The sequence below is a fragment of the Lygodium microphyllum genome, chromosome 29 (assembly GCF_053477565.2).
Source record: "Lygodium microphyllum isolate KBCC chromosome 29, Lygodium_microphyllum_v1.1.10, whole genome shotgun sequence".
Classification (NCBI taxonomy): domain Eukaryota; kingdom Viridiplantae; phylum Streptophyta; class Polypodiopsida; order Schizaeales; family Lygodiaceae; genus Lygodium; species Lygodium microphyllum.
Genome location: NC_141163.1, coordinates 48765115 through 48782480, shown reverse-complemented (window position 1 = coordinate 48782480; position 17366 = coordinate 48765115).

The following is a 17366-nucleotide window of genomic DNA, read 5'->3' as shown; positions in this document are numbered from 1 at the left end:
CCACCACGCAATTCTTGACAAGGGTGGACATGTAATTGGCCTCTAAAAGGTCATAGTAAACTGATATGAAGAGTATTATGGACCTTCCAATGTGGGGGTAGTTTTAATTTATATGCATTGTTATTGATCTTGTGAATTATTTTAAAAGGTCCATAAAATCTAGGTGCTAATTTAACAACATGATGTTTCTCAACACTTTGCAATCTTCTCTTTTCAATGCATAACCAAACATAATCATCAACATTGAAACTCATGGCTTTTCTTTTCTTATTAGCTTGTTTAGTGTATGATTGTTGGGCTTTCGCAATCATATCTTTAACTTCAGCAAAACTAGTAGCATGCGTATTGGTAATATCATCAACAGCTTTAACTTTATTTGGCAATGATGTAACAGGTGTAGGCAATCTATATCCATAAAGGATTTCAAAAAGCGCTTTATGTGTAGCTATGTGTGGTGTATTATTATATGCAAATTGAAGTAGATGCAAATGTGTATCCCATGTTTGCGGTTTTTTAATTGTGTATGCATGTAAAATATCTAGAATTGTACTGTTCGTGGCTTCTGTTTGCCCATTGGTTTCAAGATAAAATGCAGATGAGAAATCAATATTAGTACCCAAATTAGCAAAAAAATTAGTTCAAAGATTATTTCAAAATCTAGAATCACAATAAAAAATAATACCTTTTGGCAAACCATGGTTAGTGAAAACAAGCTTCAAAAACAATTCTGCAACTTGAGATGCAGTTAATGTTTTCTTGCATGGTACGAAATATGTTTGTTTGCTAAATCAATCTACTATAGTCCAAATCATATCATGATTAGCTTGTGTGTTAGGCAAACTAGTTATAAAATCCATTGAAATATGTTCCCATGGACATTTAGGAATTGGTAAAGGCATTAACAAACCATATTTCTTACCATGGTGTCGCTTGGCTCTTTGACAAATTAAACACTCAGAAACAAAGTTAGAAACATCAAATTCCATTTGTGGCCACTAAAAATCTTCAACCAATATTATTAAAGTAGAAATAATACCTCTATGGCCTTGATTATATTATTGAGATATTTGTAATCACACCTACTTCAGTCTCTTTGTAAGGAGCAGTGAAGGCTCAAGACCAGAATCCCATATGCACAGTAGGAGAAGTGCTACCATTCAATTCCTATAAAGTATTGTACTTGCACTCTTTTCTAATGCAATGATAGTACTTTTTTCTTTCCAATAAAGTGTCTATGTCACTGTCCACACCAAGATTGTGTTTATGATGAGTCCAAGTCTCAATCTTAGAACCCAATTCACTTGTGTGACAATTTGTCTTGTCAAGGTCAATGTCTTCATGAGTTTTTTCTTTCTCTTTCAACCTCCATAGCTTCCACATCTGCCATGCTCTAGATCCCACATATTTAATATGGCATCAAATCCCAGTCTTGCCTCTCCATCCTCTCTTGTTTCTTCTCAATCTCACATCTAGCTTAGGATCACTGCATGACTTCATATCTCAACTCTACCTTCACTTGAGCTTCCATGGCAACCATAGCCAGCAGCACCCTGTCAGCTTGAAGTTCCTATATCTCACTCCACAAGTCAAATCTCTCTTAACTTCCTTCGAGAGAAGTGTTTCTCTACTTCTATAGCTCCTCCTTGGTGCCTCAATCATTGACATTGGGCAAGTATAGCTTCAATATTGCCTTGTTTTAGAGTTGGTGTCATACTCGTGCATGTTGACAACAGCACCTACTCAACTCGGAGGAGCTGGATCTCTAAATATAGATCATATCTTCATGAACTCTCTTCTAGCCATATCTTCCCCCACTTATGGCACTCCCTCCTAGTCCATAACTCATTGATATTAGTACTCTATATTCTCATCATTATAAAACACGTCGAAATCTATCAAAGATTGCACATGTTGCCGTCGTCTGCCCTACGTGCCCAAATTCTCTAGCAATCTCAATCATCGTTATGGGGTTTTGATAGAGCATAAAGAGAGCTTCATTTTCATTTTAAAAAAATTCAAAATGATCCACTATAGCTCCTACAATCAGCAAAAAGCCAGGGCTGGGTCAAAACCCTAATCCAGGAAGCCATAGCCAAACTTCACTAAAGCTCAAAAATCTCATCATTTTCTCTCTCTCCTACCACCTGGAACAACCCATTGCCACTCTGATCTACTATCCCAATATCAAATCAAGGAGAGGAATAACCTGGAAAGATTGATGAAAGATCGATGACCCCGAATTAAGAAGATTCGACTCAGACATAGTCTTTAGATAGTGTGTTTTCACATTGGCATTACTTGTGTCTCTTCACACACAATAATCTGCTCTTCCACTGATAAAATCTGAGAATTTTGAAGTTGTTTGCTGCTGCTCCAACCATCTATCATGGGCCAAGTCTCTCCAACTGCTTGCTTCAAAGGATTCGGGTTTCACACCTGGCAAACCCACATCAAACTAATCATGATGAAGAAGGGTCTTTGGCCCATTACCACCGGAAAAGAAAAGAAGCCTCATGATGTGGACTTTACAGTCACTTGGTAAAAGAAAAATGATAAGGCTCATGCCATTATCAAACTAGAGCTAGACGATAGCTATATCCACCATTTGGATAAATGTGGTACTTCACAGGATACATGGAAGAGACTTGACACTTTGTTTGTTGCACAGTCTAAGTCATCAAAGTATGGTCTCTTCATTGAGTTTTTCAAGCTTGAAGTGAAGTCCATCACATCACTTGCCACACATCTGAATTACATGGGAGGACTTCTAACCCAACTTGCAGGAATCGACATTAAAATGGAAGAAGATGTTTGCATTGGTGTTCTACTTAAAAGTTTGCCTCTTGAATTTAATAATGTATCAACAACTCTAATCAATATGCCAAACCCTGAATTTGTTGATATCCAATCATCACTATTAGAGGAGGAAAATAAGCTAAAAACTAAGGAAGAACCAAGCACCTCTAGAGATGAACATGCATTATATGTTTGCAACAGGTATAAAGGCAAGAAGGACCAGTTTTTCTGTGACTTCTGCAAAAGGACTGAACACACCGAGAAGTTCTGCCATGCCAAAAAAAGGTCCCAAAAGGCCTATCTAGTTGTAGTTAAAGAATAAGAAAATGGAGCGAAAGAAGAAGAAGAAGAACAAGAACAAGACCACCAGGAGAAGGACAACCTCATCAGTCCTTCTATTTGGATAGACTTTTTTTGCCTTGTATTGCCTAGCCCTAATGCTTCAGACATAAATAAACTTGTAAAGTCCTCAATTAGCCTTGTACTACAGCCTCTCTACACTTTGTAAGGCCCCTTCTATAGCCTCTGGATGTCTACCATGTTTTTGGTACACACACTTAGCCTTTTTTGCAATAGCCTCTGGTGTTTTGCCACATCTATGGTGTGCCCACACTTTGTAGGTGTTGCTCTCACTAAAGCCTCTACACACTTTGTATTTCTGGTTGTGATTGAGGAGGGGTTTTGAGATATTTGCAATCACACCTACTTCAGTCTCTTTATAAGGAGCAATGAGGGCTTAGGACTAGAATCCCATATGCACAGTAAGATAAGTGCTACCATTCAATTCCTATAAAGTATTGTACTTGCACTCTTTTCTAATGCAATGATAGTACTCTTTTCTTTCCAGTAAAGTGTCTATGTCACAGTCCACACACGAGATTGTGTTTATGAGTCCAAGTCTTAATCTTGGAACCTAATTCACTTGTGTGACAATTTGTCTTGTGAGGATTAATGTCTTCATGAGTTTTTTCTTCCTCTTTCAACCTCCATAGCTTCCACATCTGCCATGCTCTAGATCCTGTATATTTAACAAATATAGGGGGAAACATGAATTTCGTGCAACACAAATGATCTAAATGGAACAGTGATACAATTGTTTTCTCATAAAACATAAATCCTTCAGAATAAGACAAAGAATCAATTGGAATCCAATCATTAGCAACTAATTTATTCCAATTCTCTTGAAAAATGGGGTCATGGTCATAGGTATCCTCCATAGGAATAAGGGAATCAAAAGATATAATGGAAATATTATGGATACTTGGTCTTCTACTCAATGCATCGGCAACAACATTCTCTCTTCCAGGTTGATATTGGATAAGTGAATGGAAACTTTGAATGAAAGTAGCCCATTTGATATGACAGTCAGAAATTTGTGGTTGACTAAGGAGATGTTTAATACTTTGTTGGTCAATTTTGATCATAAATTTGGATCCCATTAAATAATGTTTCCATTGATGTAAGGTATGAACTACAGCTAACAATTCTTTATCATAGGTAGAATACTTCAGTTCAGAGGGTTCAAATTTGCAACTAGAATAGGCTATGGGATGTGAATCTTGCATAAGGATAGTTCCTATTCCTAATCCGCTAGCATCAGTGACTACTAGAAAGAATGGTCAATTAAAGTTAGGTAATTGCAAAATAGGTACATGTGTTAAAGCATGTTTCAATGAATCAAAAGACTTTTTCTAATTATCAGAATAATGATACACAACACCTTTCTTTAACAATTTTGTCAAAGGCAATGCAAGCAATGAAAAATTTCTTACAATTTTTCTATAAAAATTGGCAAGACCTAAGAAAGAATGTAACTCATGCACATTTTTAGGGATTGGCTAATTCAAAATTGTCTCTATCTTTTTAGGATCAACACGAATACCATCAGAAGAAACAATGTGATCTAAGTATTCAATTTGAGTTTGGAAAAATTAACTCTTGTCAAAGTTAGTATACAATTGATTCTCTTTCAACAATTTGAAAACCAAAGATAAATGTTCACAATGCTCATTCTCATTTTTACTAAAAACCAATATATCATCAAAGAAAACAATCACACAATTCTAATACTTCAAAAATATATGATTCATCATACAACTGAATGTAGCTGGTGCATTGGTCAAACCGAAAGACATAATAAGAAATTCATAATGACCGAATTGAGTTCTAAATACAGTCTTGAACATGTCAAGTGTATCCAATCGTACTTGATGATATCCATATTTGAGATCTATCTTGCTAAAAATAGTGGCTCCTTGTAGTTTGTCAATGAGGTTGTCTACCCTAGGGATCGTATATCTATTCTTAACAGTGATCTTGTTTAGGGCACAATAGTCAGTGCACATCCTATAGGTATTATTTTTATTCTTAACTAATAAGACATGTGCACCAAAAGGACAACTACTAGGCCTAATGAGTTCTCGATTAGACAATTCTTCAACTTGTGCTTGGATTTATTTGTGTTCAATCTAATTATGTCTATAAGGTGCTTTACATGGTGGTTGAGAACTTTGGATTAAATCTATTTTATGATCTTCAAGACGTGTAGGTGGTAAACCAGGGGGTAAATCAACAGCAAAACAATCTTTAAATTGTGAAAGAAATTGTGTATGCTTAGGATGCATCTGATTTTCCTTAGCTTCAATTTCATTTACCCATACTAAGTATGATTTACTACCTTTTCTCAATACACCTTTAGCATATGTGTGACTAAGCAATGGAAAATTATCAATGGTGTGTGTTCTCTATAATGTGATTTGTTTTTCGTTAGAATGAATTTTCATGGAATGTGTGGAATAATCTATGTCGGGATTATATTTGTGACGCATTCCTAAAATAATATCACTAGCTTGCAAAGCCACAACCACGAAATTTTTGTGTTCAACATAATCGCCAATTTTCATCTCTAAATCATGAACTTCTTATGTACCATTGTATCTAGTGCCTAAGAATGCAGCCTCTGTGCGATAATGAGTTGGAAAAATAGAAAAATTCAATTCTTTTACCAACTTTGCAAAAATAAAATCATGGTTGCTTCCATCATCATGCAAAACAATCTTTTCTTGACCATGCACAAAACCTTTCATCGTTAATAATGAATGAGGATTTGGCATACCTGGTAAAGTATCTGAAGCATCACCGATATCATCATCTTCTTTAGTGAATTCTGGCATATCTTCATGGTCTTCGTCTTTAGTCGCTCCCAAGTTATTGATTTGAACAGTTGGTCTCTTGGATTGACAATTCACTACTAAGTGTCCAGGTTGTTGACACTTGTAGCAAACTATAGGCGGGCTGAAAATTTGGGTATATTGGGATTTGACTGGAGAGATGGCTTAGGGTTTGAATTTGTGTTTGATGGTAAAGCAGGGGGTCGAGTCCAAGGTTTACGGAAAGAAGAAGGAACAAAGCAATTTTGATTCAATCTTCAAAAGTTAGAATTGAATTGCTTTGTACCAAAGTTACCATTAGTTGGAAATTGTTGCAGTTGCTTTTCTCGTTCATGAATTTTATCTTCAGCATCATGCGCTAAAGAAATCACATCCTCCAAAGTCTTTGGGCTTGAATATGTTCACTCCTGCATAGAAGTGACCAGGTAAACCAGACATATATGTGTGCTTGTGGATTGTCTCAGGAACATCTTCAAGCCTTCAAAGTTATAGTAAGGCACTCCAAAAATGCTCAGTGTATTGCGGTATAGATTCATGATCTCTTTGTTGTAGAAGATCCCACTATTTGATTGCTTTTTCATGGAATTGAGGTGGAAGAATTTTTTGCAAAAATTTCTTTTGAAAGGCCTCCCAAGTAGTGGGACAATCAATACTCTTGCGGACAACAATCCACCATAATGATGCTCTATCTGCTAAATGACTAGTGACGCATTTAAGTTTATCTTTTTCAACATATTGCTCTTCATGGAAATAATCATCAAACTAACTGATGAAAGTGAGAATAATTTTTTCCGTCACATTGCCCATTAAAAGTACAAAATTTGAAATTTATTTTACTTATCTTGACTTTTTTCCTAAGAGACTATGCTTCGAGTGTCACATCAATCGTACGTCGAATAACATCTTCGGGTTGTCCATCTTGATCCACAATGGATCGTTGAAGTGTAGCCACTTGTGCTTACAAATTTTGACATGCTCTTTGCTCTTCTTGAAGCTGCATCATAATTAGGTCCAATTTTTTCTCCATGGTCGGTTCTAGTAAATCATCTTCGCCCATAAAATCTTCCATGTTTTGATCAGACATCCTACAAAAATCTCAAACAACCTCACATATTCAAAATCTCATTAGGAGGATGAGTGTAGCTCAAATTTGGGTTTGCAAGACTTGCTTTTTTTTAAATGGCTTTTGCGATATTGCTTTTTTCACAGGTACAACAATTGATGACGATCTTCTTCCAAGTGAGAAATAGACTGCATGTGACAGCCTGCTTGCTGGAAATCAATTCTGCCAAAGTTCAGGTGTGAACAAACGCTTGTTGGAGTTGTGAAGCGAGTTCAGGATTAATTCGATGGGAACACCTGCTAAGAAGGAGATTTAAGAGTGAAATTTTGAAGCTTTAAAAAGCTTAATAACCTTAAGCTTTTTTAAAAGCTTAATGATTTTTATCTAATCGACCAGGATAGCAACATGTTGTGGATGACGTCAACGACCATGAGTACATCCTTTCACTGCCAGTCGTCAAATTTCGAGGAGCTTAAGCTCTTTTAAGCTTATTCAGCTTATTGATTATAAAATTCATAATCTTCCTTCTCTTCTTCTCTAAGAAAAAACGTTTTTGAGAAAGGATCTTGAGAGATGGTCCTCCGCCTCTCCTGGGAGTGGTCCTTCGCAATCTGACAGCACAGCAAGGGGTTCTTCACCGCCAGGAACACGCTGGTATTAACGGTTCTCACGAGATAACTTGTAGAGCTCGTTCGTTCTAGGAGCTTTGCCTTCACACGAGATGGTAAGCGATTCGAAGCCCTTGATCTTAGCTTTGCTCTGATACTGCTACTATACAAATGAATGTTGTATGCACGCGTAGTGAACTCCAGAAGGTCCCCAAGAACAAAGAACTCTATAAAAGCTCATAAAGCAATAAGAGAGGTTTACACGACATGAGAAAAAAAGACAAATTGGGTACAATCTCTCCCCATTCCTTGTGTGAGCGCTTCACAAGGCATGTATTTATAAATTTATTAATCTCCAAGCTCAAAAATAGCCCAATTTACAATTAGCATGCTTTTAGCTTTTGTGTTTACTTTTTTCCAAATAAAGAATAAAGTGTTTGGGCGTCCAAAAAGTCGAGTTGTGTCCAAATACAATGTTCAATAATGAAATATTTAAAATCAAGCGCCTATGCGCATACAAAATAATAAGTGTTTGTCAAGTGCTTTAATAAATAAGCACGTCTAAATAAATATTGACGCCACGTCTTAAGTGATAAGATGCGCACCTATCAAAATAATAATTCTTCTAGATAATTTGAATGCATGCCATCACCCGATGCTTCCCAACACCACCACCACTTGCTCTACACATCAACTGAAGCATTCACAATTGTTAGAAAATAATAAGATAAAATCCACAAAAGTGAATACCTAGCAATCTTCATCTACAAAATAAATAAATAGGTTGGAACTTTATCCTAACCTTAATTTAATATGAGTACACTTTAAACTCATAAACGTCCATTAATTTAAATATGTATTTTGCGGAATCCCCCGTTGTGGAATCACCCACGTGCATATTAAATTAGACTAACGCTCGAAAAGGACATGCATCCCTGTTAACTTCTCACACAAGGAATCCACTGTGGAATATCCCTGTAGTTTTACGAAATCCACCGTAAAACCTCATGGAATCCACCATGGAATATGCCTCTTGGTATTAGTTGACCGATCTATCTTGGCTCACTTGCTCACTATCATTTTCTCTAAAGTGGATCCTTTTACTAGATCTGGGTCTTCACCATTGTAAACCTTAGGTTTCCTATCACCTTGGCTCTTAATAATTGATACAAGCTCCACACGATAGCATATATCAGCAATGTTTTGGGGCATCATCTCATTGACATGGTTTTCTTTCAAACTTAGGCCACTGAGGGGTTGCTTAACCACCCTGCTTTCCCTATTAGGCCTATACCCATTTCCATCTAGCTCATGGCTTTGGAACATGGGATTGGCTGAACTAGGAGGCCAAGATTCCTGGGCCTTAGGGTCTTTATAGTTAATGCCATGATTCTTCCTAGTATACATGTCATTTGCACCTCCAACAAAACTAACATTCAGTAAATGTTGCCAATCCTTCTACATTTCAAGGGTGCGTGGAAAACTCCAATAGTTTTCCCCTCTAAATATATCTATTTTAATCATCTACTTGAACCTTTGCCTCCTTCAATGACGTAGGATTTCTCATCCTCATTTGGAACTGTGTGTTTATTTCCAAGCCGTTGACAAAGAGTTTACCAAGCACATATTCTGGTAATTGACTGTGACTTTCCTTGGCCAAAGCTTGAGAATGTCATCAAAGGCTCTCATGTACTATTTGGCGAAGGTATATAATTCTTCCCAAATTTGTATAAGTGGTCCCAAGACCTCAATCATGGGAACCTTTATATTATTAAAAAATCTATCACATAATTCTTTGAAGGATTTGATTGAACCTCTTGGGAGGCTCCAATACCATTTTCTGGCCTCTCCCTTTAAGATACTCGAGAACACAAGCATTCAATGTAGATTGTCAAACCCACTTGCAAGGCAAGTTAGGCCATATTCTTTCAAGTGTAGCATCGGATCCTCATCCAGTAGCCCATGAAACACTAGGAGATCCCCATAAGGAGGAGGGAATTTAGTCCTCTTCTTTGGGATCAAGACTGGGTCCTCAAAATCTTTGTATTCCTCTTGACCTAATCCCATAATCTTAGGGCCCCTAATCTCTTCCGTTACCACCTTTATCGGTGTAGAAGAGTCACTAGTTCGTTAGTCTTCCCTTTACTGGTGTAGAAGAGTCACTAGTTCGTAGTCTTCCCTTTTTGCCAACTCACAGAGTGGTTTAGGGAGTCCCACACGATGCAATAGGGAATCTACCCCATCATTGACTAGTGGTACTTTAGCAAGGCTATTCTCATCTGCCACCGCTTTGCTAGAACCTAGAACATGTCCCAATAGAAGCTTCCTTGCCAACAATGGTTTCCCACACACATAGACATCATCCAATACTTTATGGATCTTAGCAATTGCACTACGGTACCCAACTAGGTTAGGCATTAGCATCGGATGTATTCTCGGATCGTAGTCATGTGTTATTGTGTGCATATTAACCATTTTTATCACAATCTTTTCATCTAAAAAGTCATCATTATTAGTGGATGACTATGCTCTCTTAGATGCACTTTTGCTTTCTAATGTTTCCTCTAACTCCCATGGCCTATTAATCTCAAAAGTCACTCCATGGGTACTTCCCCATAGTGGCCCAAACTCAAGCATGGTGTCATTTTCAGGGAAAAGGATAAAGCAGTCACCAAAGATCCCACTAAGCCATTTACGATGGACAAAGTATATTTCGGGTTATGGGGATTCATGGGATTAATCATCCTGCTGATAACCAAAGTATTAATCAGTCTACATTTAATATCCACCACTTCAAGGCAGCTCCCAATTAGAAACTAAGAAAAACAATGGGTCCCTTATAGCCAAGATTCCAAAACCTTCACTTTTATTAGCAGCTCCCACCAAATGCACCACTTTTCGTGACCTAAAATGGGCCCGACACTGGCTCTAAGGCACTAGCCGACGGGCCTCTACTACTTACCTAAAACCACCCTACATGGTCTCGCAGCCAGGATCGTCTAAGAACTCTACGTTTAAACGGTTTTGTAATGCAAAAAATGATTCTTTCCCCACTCCTAAGAGGGAGTTCCTAAACATGCTAGTGTTATACACCACATAGCACACACACAGGGAGCACCCCTCAGTTGATCATCGCAGCTCCACTACAGCTCTCGTACACCTTGGGGATTGGCCCCAAGATGCCACTCTTTCAATTTAACAATCTTGGAGATAGTATATAAACCTCACCAAATAAACCCCAAGAAACCAAATATCTAGCCCTACGGCTTCACATACCTCACACTCTCAGCGTCAGTCATCACTCATACAAACAGGTGCTATGCATCCAAGATATAATACCGTGTGGTATAACAATGCAAGTACGTATAGGACCATCATGCTCAAACAAATATTCATTGAAAATCAGCAACATGAAAGTGTGAAGACAATTCTTTTCATGATTTTCTTTTGCTACGATAGTACTTCATTTAGGGCTAGCACCGAGCTTCCTCATGCTACTAGTCTCTTTTTAATTTTAAACAACCGTGAACCCTATATAATATGCAACATGAAGCATCAAAATTTAACATACTTCAATCACTCAACAACCCCCTACTCCCTACTGTTTAAATTTTTTCTTGCGTTGATAGATGTGAGGCATGGTTTTTATATAGTTTTCCTTATTGTAAGCAATAAAAACTCACTCTAACAAAGAAATAGGGTTGAATTGAGGCTAAACCTCATACTTCAGCTCTATCATATGTAAACATTAATCTTATTTTTTCTTATTTTTATGATACAAAAAACCTAATTTTTTTCATTTTACTTTTTCTCTATTTATTTATAGAAAATTACATATAATTACTTATTTTCAGGTGTAGACTGATTACTCTTACAAAATATAAATTTTTAGCATGTTTTGTTCCATAGGAACGGAAAATGCACACCAAAAACCAAAAAACTGCATATTTTTCCTTAAACCACCTAGTGTTGGGTTTTGCGTGTTTTACATTCAACTATTATATGATTGATTTTTTCATGATTCTTTCAACATGACTTATTAAACAAAGAACTACCAATCAAATACAATCATTACTAACCATTTCAAACAAGAATTCATCATAAAACGATAAAATCTACATTTTTCTCATAAAATCGCTCATTATAACGCACGTTCTTCGACGTTGGAGGCCTACTGATGCACTTCCATAGTCGGTGATGATCCAATTCATGTTTCTTTCCACTCCCACATCATCATTTAACCAAAAACATCCATCTTATCCCATCCCCTTCTCTTTTATATTGATCCATAAGAACACTCCACAAGAGGAGAGAGGAGAGAGAAAGACTGAAATAAGATCTTCTTATATAATGCATCATTTTTTATGATTTATGGAGTGATAAAAAGTGAAGAAATGGTGGAGCTTACAACCAAGAGGATTTCTCAAATGATGACGATCACAAAAATCATAAAAATTTGATGATTTGGGAGCACCATAAACTAGCTCAAGTTTTTTGCCTTCACACTCTCTCCCAAGTGGTTTTTTTCACTTTTGAGGGGGAAAACACACTCGGATTTGAGATCCATCTGAATGAATGGCTTTGTGATGCCGAAATCTATAAAGCTAGTCATTGTGGGGGCGCATTTTTCAGCTTTCGGATCATGTAGTTGCTTCATAAGGTGAAACCTTGTGAGGATTAAATGGGGGGTCAAACGGACTCGAATCGACGAACCAATACTTGTGTTGGGTTTCTGGTATTGACCTCCATCTAGGAAAACTCCAACTCATCAATCCGCAATTGTTTCATTTTGTATGAAAATTTCATATTTGATGACCTCCTGGGCTCTTTTCTCCTTTAAAAATAGCCTTTAAAATCCGCTCTCACATACTTAAATTGAACCCTTTTTCTGGCCTTGCATTGTGTCACCTTTCTTCGTCACTGAATTGGCTCCTATGGCATTACTAGGTGGCATAATGTTGCTCACCTTGTTTCTAATGTGAAAGTACAATACCCACACCATTACCTATGGGGTTTGTAGGTAGATATTATTCTATCTTAAGCCCATAGCACATGATTATCCATCTATTTCATACCCAGAATGCCTTCAAAATCATCCATTGGAATCACTATGAGATTTAATTTTGGCTTGCTAATGTCCAATATGCAGTAATACTTCATGAGCTATTCACAATACCTATGTTTTCCTTGTATAAAAAACACTTTCAATTTGTCTGCTCTCATAGGCTATATGCCCAGGTGAGCTACTACCATGGGGACATGAAATTATGAGAGTGTGCCTATGTACACCATCATCACTTAATGTTGACCACCAACTGTGGCATGCACAAACATATTGGAGATGCTTGGGATGGTTGGCACCAATAGAGAAGGTTTTATAGTGAAGCCCCTACCTTAGCCTTATTATTCCATTCTTTACCATCCTCTTTTCTTTTTGTAATCTACATTATTGACTTAGGCATGTCAAACTCTACTTGAGCATAAGCACATCTTGATTTACTCATTGAAGCAGTTGCTCTCTTTAGGCATTCTCGTGCAAAGTAAAGTCCCCCACATAAAGTACAAGTCAAAGGTCTTCCTCTGCCTTGATTGTATCTATTTCCTTATCCATAGGCTCCCCTAGTTACGTTACTCAAACCTACACCAAAGCTCAGAGTCCTAAAACTAGCAAAACTATTTTATCGATGTTGCATTGTAGGACGTGCCATCATTGTACTCTAATATGAGGGGCTATCTATTATTCCATCCACTAGCTCGAGACACATTACTTTAATAAGATCCTTGATTTTTCCTATTTTCCCATGATGAGTTCACTGGGGTGGAGTTCCTCAACCTACCCCAATCTGCCTGCCTTCATAGTCAGTTAGCCGGTTCACCATAATCATGGTCTCTAATACACTTACTTGCTCCTTTGTTTCCAGTTCCCTTCAAGTCAAAGCTTGTATTCAAAAAAAGAAAACCATGTAGCTTAGTAGTATTATCCATATTGGGTAGTTGCAACATTAGCATCCAATATTTTTGTGCATACTCCCTCATTTTCCCTGTGGTCTCGTCTTTCCATTCATCTCTAACCTTGTGTAGGTCATTCTTGGGCTCAAGCAATCCTTCATGTTTCTTTAAAGTTCGCGTCCCAAGACGACTTTCAGCCATACTATTCCTTTTCATACACTGATCATTTTGATGCATTGCCCTCTAGCAAATCGGGTAGCCACCTATCCTTTCCTTCTACTTGATACCTTAAGCAACTTCATATAGACATCCACTTTATGTATCCATATGTTCAAACTCATAGAATATCATTCTCCTTCGTATTTTCTAGCACTAGGGACTTGTACTTCCGCAATCGATCAAATGATGACCCATCCTGATCCTTTTTATATTTTCTTATGCACCTTGTGTCTCCTTAATTGTCTATCTCACCATGAACTTTTTCCACAAGTTTCAATAATATAGTAGCTGGTAATTCCTTCATCATATCCCACATGGCCTCCATAAGGTCCGTGTTGTTTTTTGGCACATCCTTACCTTGAGGTGTTGTTGTTGCTTCATTTTCTAGCTCAATTGCATATCCTTATTTCTCCTCATTGGGAGGTCTACTTTGGCTCACTCCTTGGGCTATGGAGATTTCCTCTCAATCTTCTATATTCCCTTCATTTTTGTTGCACCCATCCATGTTAATGAAGCTGTTGTGAGTTATGATGGGCGATTCAATGTGATAATGATACGATGGACCGAGATGAATACAAACTCAGAGCGATTCAAGACAGAGGCACGAGATACGTTTCTCCTCCCAACCTTGCCTAGATAATTTCTGGCAACCCCCATTGTGATCCGATTGCCAGCCGTCAACTCTTGGTGAGTCCTACTATTCTTGGACTATCTTTAATTCTAGGCTCCCCTAAACCCCGTTCGGGTGCCCAAGGCCCCCGGACGGTCATCCCTCGCGCCCATTTCCCATAATTTACCTTATTAATGTAACATTTCCTTCCCCTTAAGAATCGGTTTCGTCCTCGAAAATGATACTTGGAAGGTCTAACTGTAAATTGGGAAACCTTTTCCTTAAGGTGCTTACTCGCTCCCATGTTGAGCTTTCTTCTGAACATTCTTTCCATTTGACCAAACATTCTTGATAAATAGTATTCCTTGTTCGTCTGTTACGAATATTTAATATTCTTTCTGGTTCATGTGGATTAGATTGGTCGTCTAATAACTCCTTAATGTTATCATTTAAGATTAGATTATGCAAATCACCCAGCTACTTCCTTAGCTTGCTTACATGAAAAACTAGATGTATTTTACTACCAACAGGTAGTTGAAGCTTGTAAACCCGTTCTCCCACCTTTTTAAGTATTGTGAAAGGACCACAATACTTGGGTGAAAGCTTTGGACATTGTCCCGTTTTCATGGTTATAGTTTGTTCAGGCACTTTAAGATAGACCAATTCTCCTTCTTCAAAGGAGATGTCTCTTCGGTGAGGATCTGCATAAGCTCTAGCTCGATTTTGAGCTTTCTTAATATTTTCTTGAGCGGATTTTAGTATACTATTCATATCCTCCAAAAAATACTTGGCTGCCTGAAGCTTTTCCTTATGCAGTCCTACTACATGAGGAGCTCTGGGTTGAAACCCATACATTAACAAAAATGGACTATATCCAATGAAAGAGTGCTTGTCACTATTATATGCAAACTCTGCTATCGGTAAATACTCTTCCCAATTAGTTTTCCTTTTACTTACATATGCCCTGAGCATATCTTCAAGGATTTGGTTAACCCTTTCAGTTTACCCATCAGTTTTGCGAGTGGTCCGCCGTAATGCTAAGTTTAGTATCCAACTTCCTAAATACCACACGCCAAAATTGACTATCAAATTTTCTATCTCGATCAGAAACTATATTTTTCAGAAGGTCATACAATCGGTATATGTTCTCTATGAACAATCTAGCCAATTCTGGTGTTTTAATATCCATTGAAGTTGGAATAAACCTAGCCATTTTGGTTAACCTATCCACAATCACCCACACAGAGTCGTGCCCCCTCTGTGTTCTGGGTAATGCAACAATAAAATCCATGGAGATACTCTCCCATTTTCTTGAAGGAATCTCTAATGGATGGAGAAGTCCTCCCATTTTCAATCTTTCAGCTTTATTAACCTGGCATTTATTACATTTGACCACATAGTCAAGGACGTCCTTATTCATTCCAGGCCAATAGAACTGCCTTTTAATAAGACTATAAGTCTTATTAACTCCTGGATGTCCCGCGCTAGGGGTATCATGACACTCAAAGAGTATCTGGCACCTTATTTCTTTATCTTTCGGGACACATGCCCTATCCTTGTAGAGTAAATAACCATTATCAATGGTAAAATTCTTCCACTTGAATCCGGTTTGAGCAACCCGTAATGCTCCATTTCCTTGTTGAACATCCTCAGATATTCCTTCCTCAGTGGAGGCCCTTCCATTTGGATCCCCATTTTCTATTGCTTCCCATATGTTGGAATATGCTGGATCAACCTGGCATTTCTCTTTTAAGGATTCAAGCAAATCGGAAGTGAACTGAGTAAAACTCAATTCATTTATGATGGGCATTCTGCTGAGTGCATCACCCACTATATTATACTTTCATTTTCTATACCTTATCTCATAGTCGAACTCTTGGAGGAGCTCGGCCCATCTGGCTTTACGCCCTTGTAGATCCGGTTGGTCATTAAGCCACTTAATGCTTTCATGATCCGACAAGATCAAAAGTTTGGCACCGTACAGATAGTGCCTCCATTTCTTCATTTCATGTACTATTGCATACAGCTCCCTTTCACAAACAGAATAATTCTGTTTTGCACGGTCTAATTTCTTGCTTTCAAAAGCAATTGGTCGACCTTCTTGTAATAAGACCGCGCCTATCACCTTATCACTGGCATCGGCTTCAACCACAAATGGTTTATTGGAATCCACAATTAATAGTAATGGAGCTGTAGCAATAGTTACCTTAAGTTTTTGAAAACTTTCATTTTGGTTTGTTCCCCAATTAAAGCTCTTCCCTTTCCCTTTAAGTTGGTCTGTCATTGGAACAGCTATTTTGGCATAATCTCGAATGAATCTACGATAAAATCTAGATAAACCTAGGAAGATCTGCATCTCTTCTAGGTTCCTTGGAGATGGCCATTCAATAATTGCCCTTACTTTTTCTGGATCCATCTTGATTCCCTCTTTCGAGATAATATGCCCCAAATATTTGACCTTGTGTGCGAAGAATTCACATTTAGTTTTCTTCACATAAAGGGAATGTGTTCTTAATAGTTGGAATACCAATTGTGTAAGTGTTCCAAATGTTCTTCTCTTGATTTACTAAAGATCAAGATATCATCCAAGAAGACTACTACAAAATGTCCTAGATAGGTCCGTAACACACTATTCATCAGCTTCATAAAGGTAGCTGGTGCATTAGTGAGGCCAAAAGGCATCACCAAAAAATCATAATGGCCGTATCTAGTACGAAATGTTGTCTTAGGAACATCTTGTGCCTTAGTTCTTACTTGGTGATAGCCTGATCTTAAATCTATCTTTGTGAATAATTTTTCCCCTTGTAATTGATCAAAAAGATCTTCCATTCTGGGCATAGGAAATTCATTCTTCACCGTTATCTTATTAAGTGCTCTATAATCAACACAAAGTCGCATAGAACCATCTTTTTTCTTTACCAATAAAATTGGCGAAGCCCAAGGTGAATTAT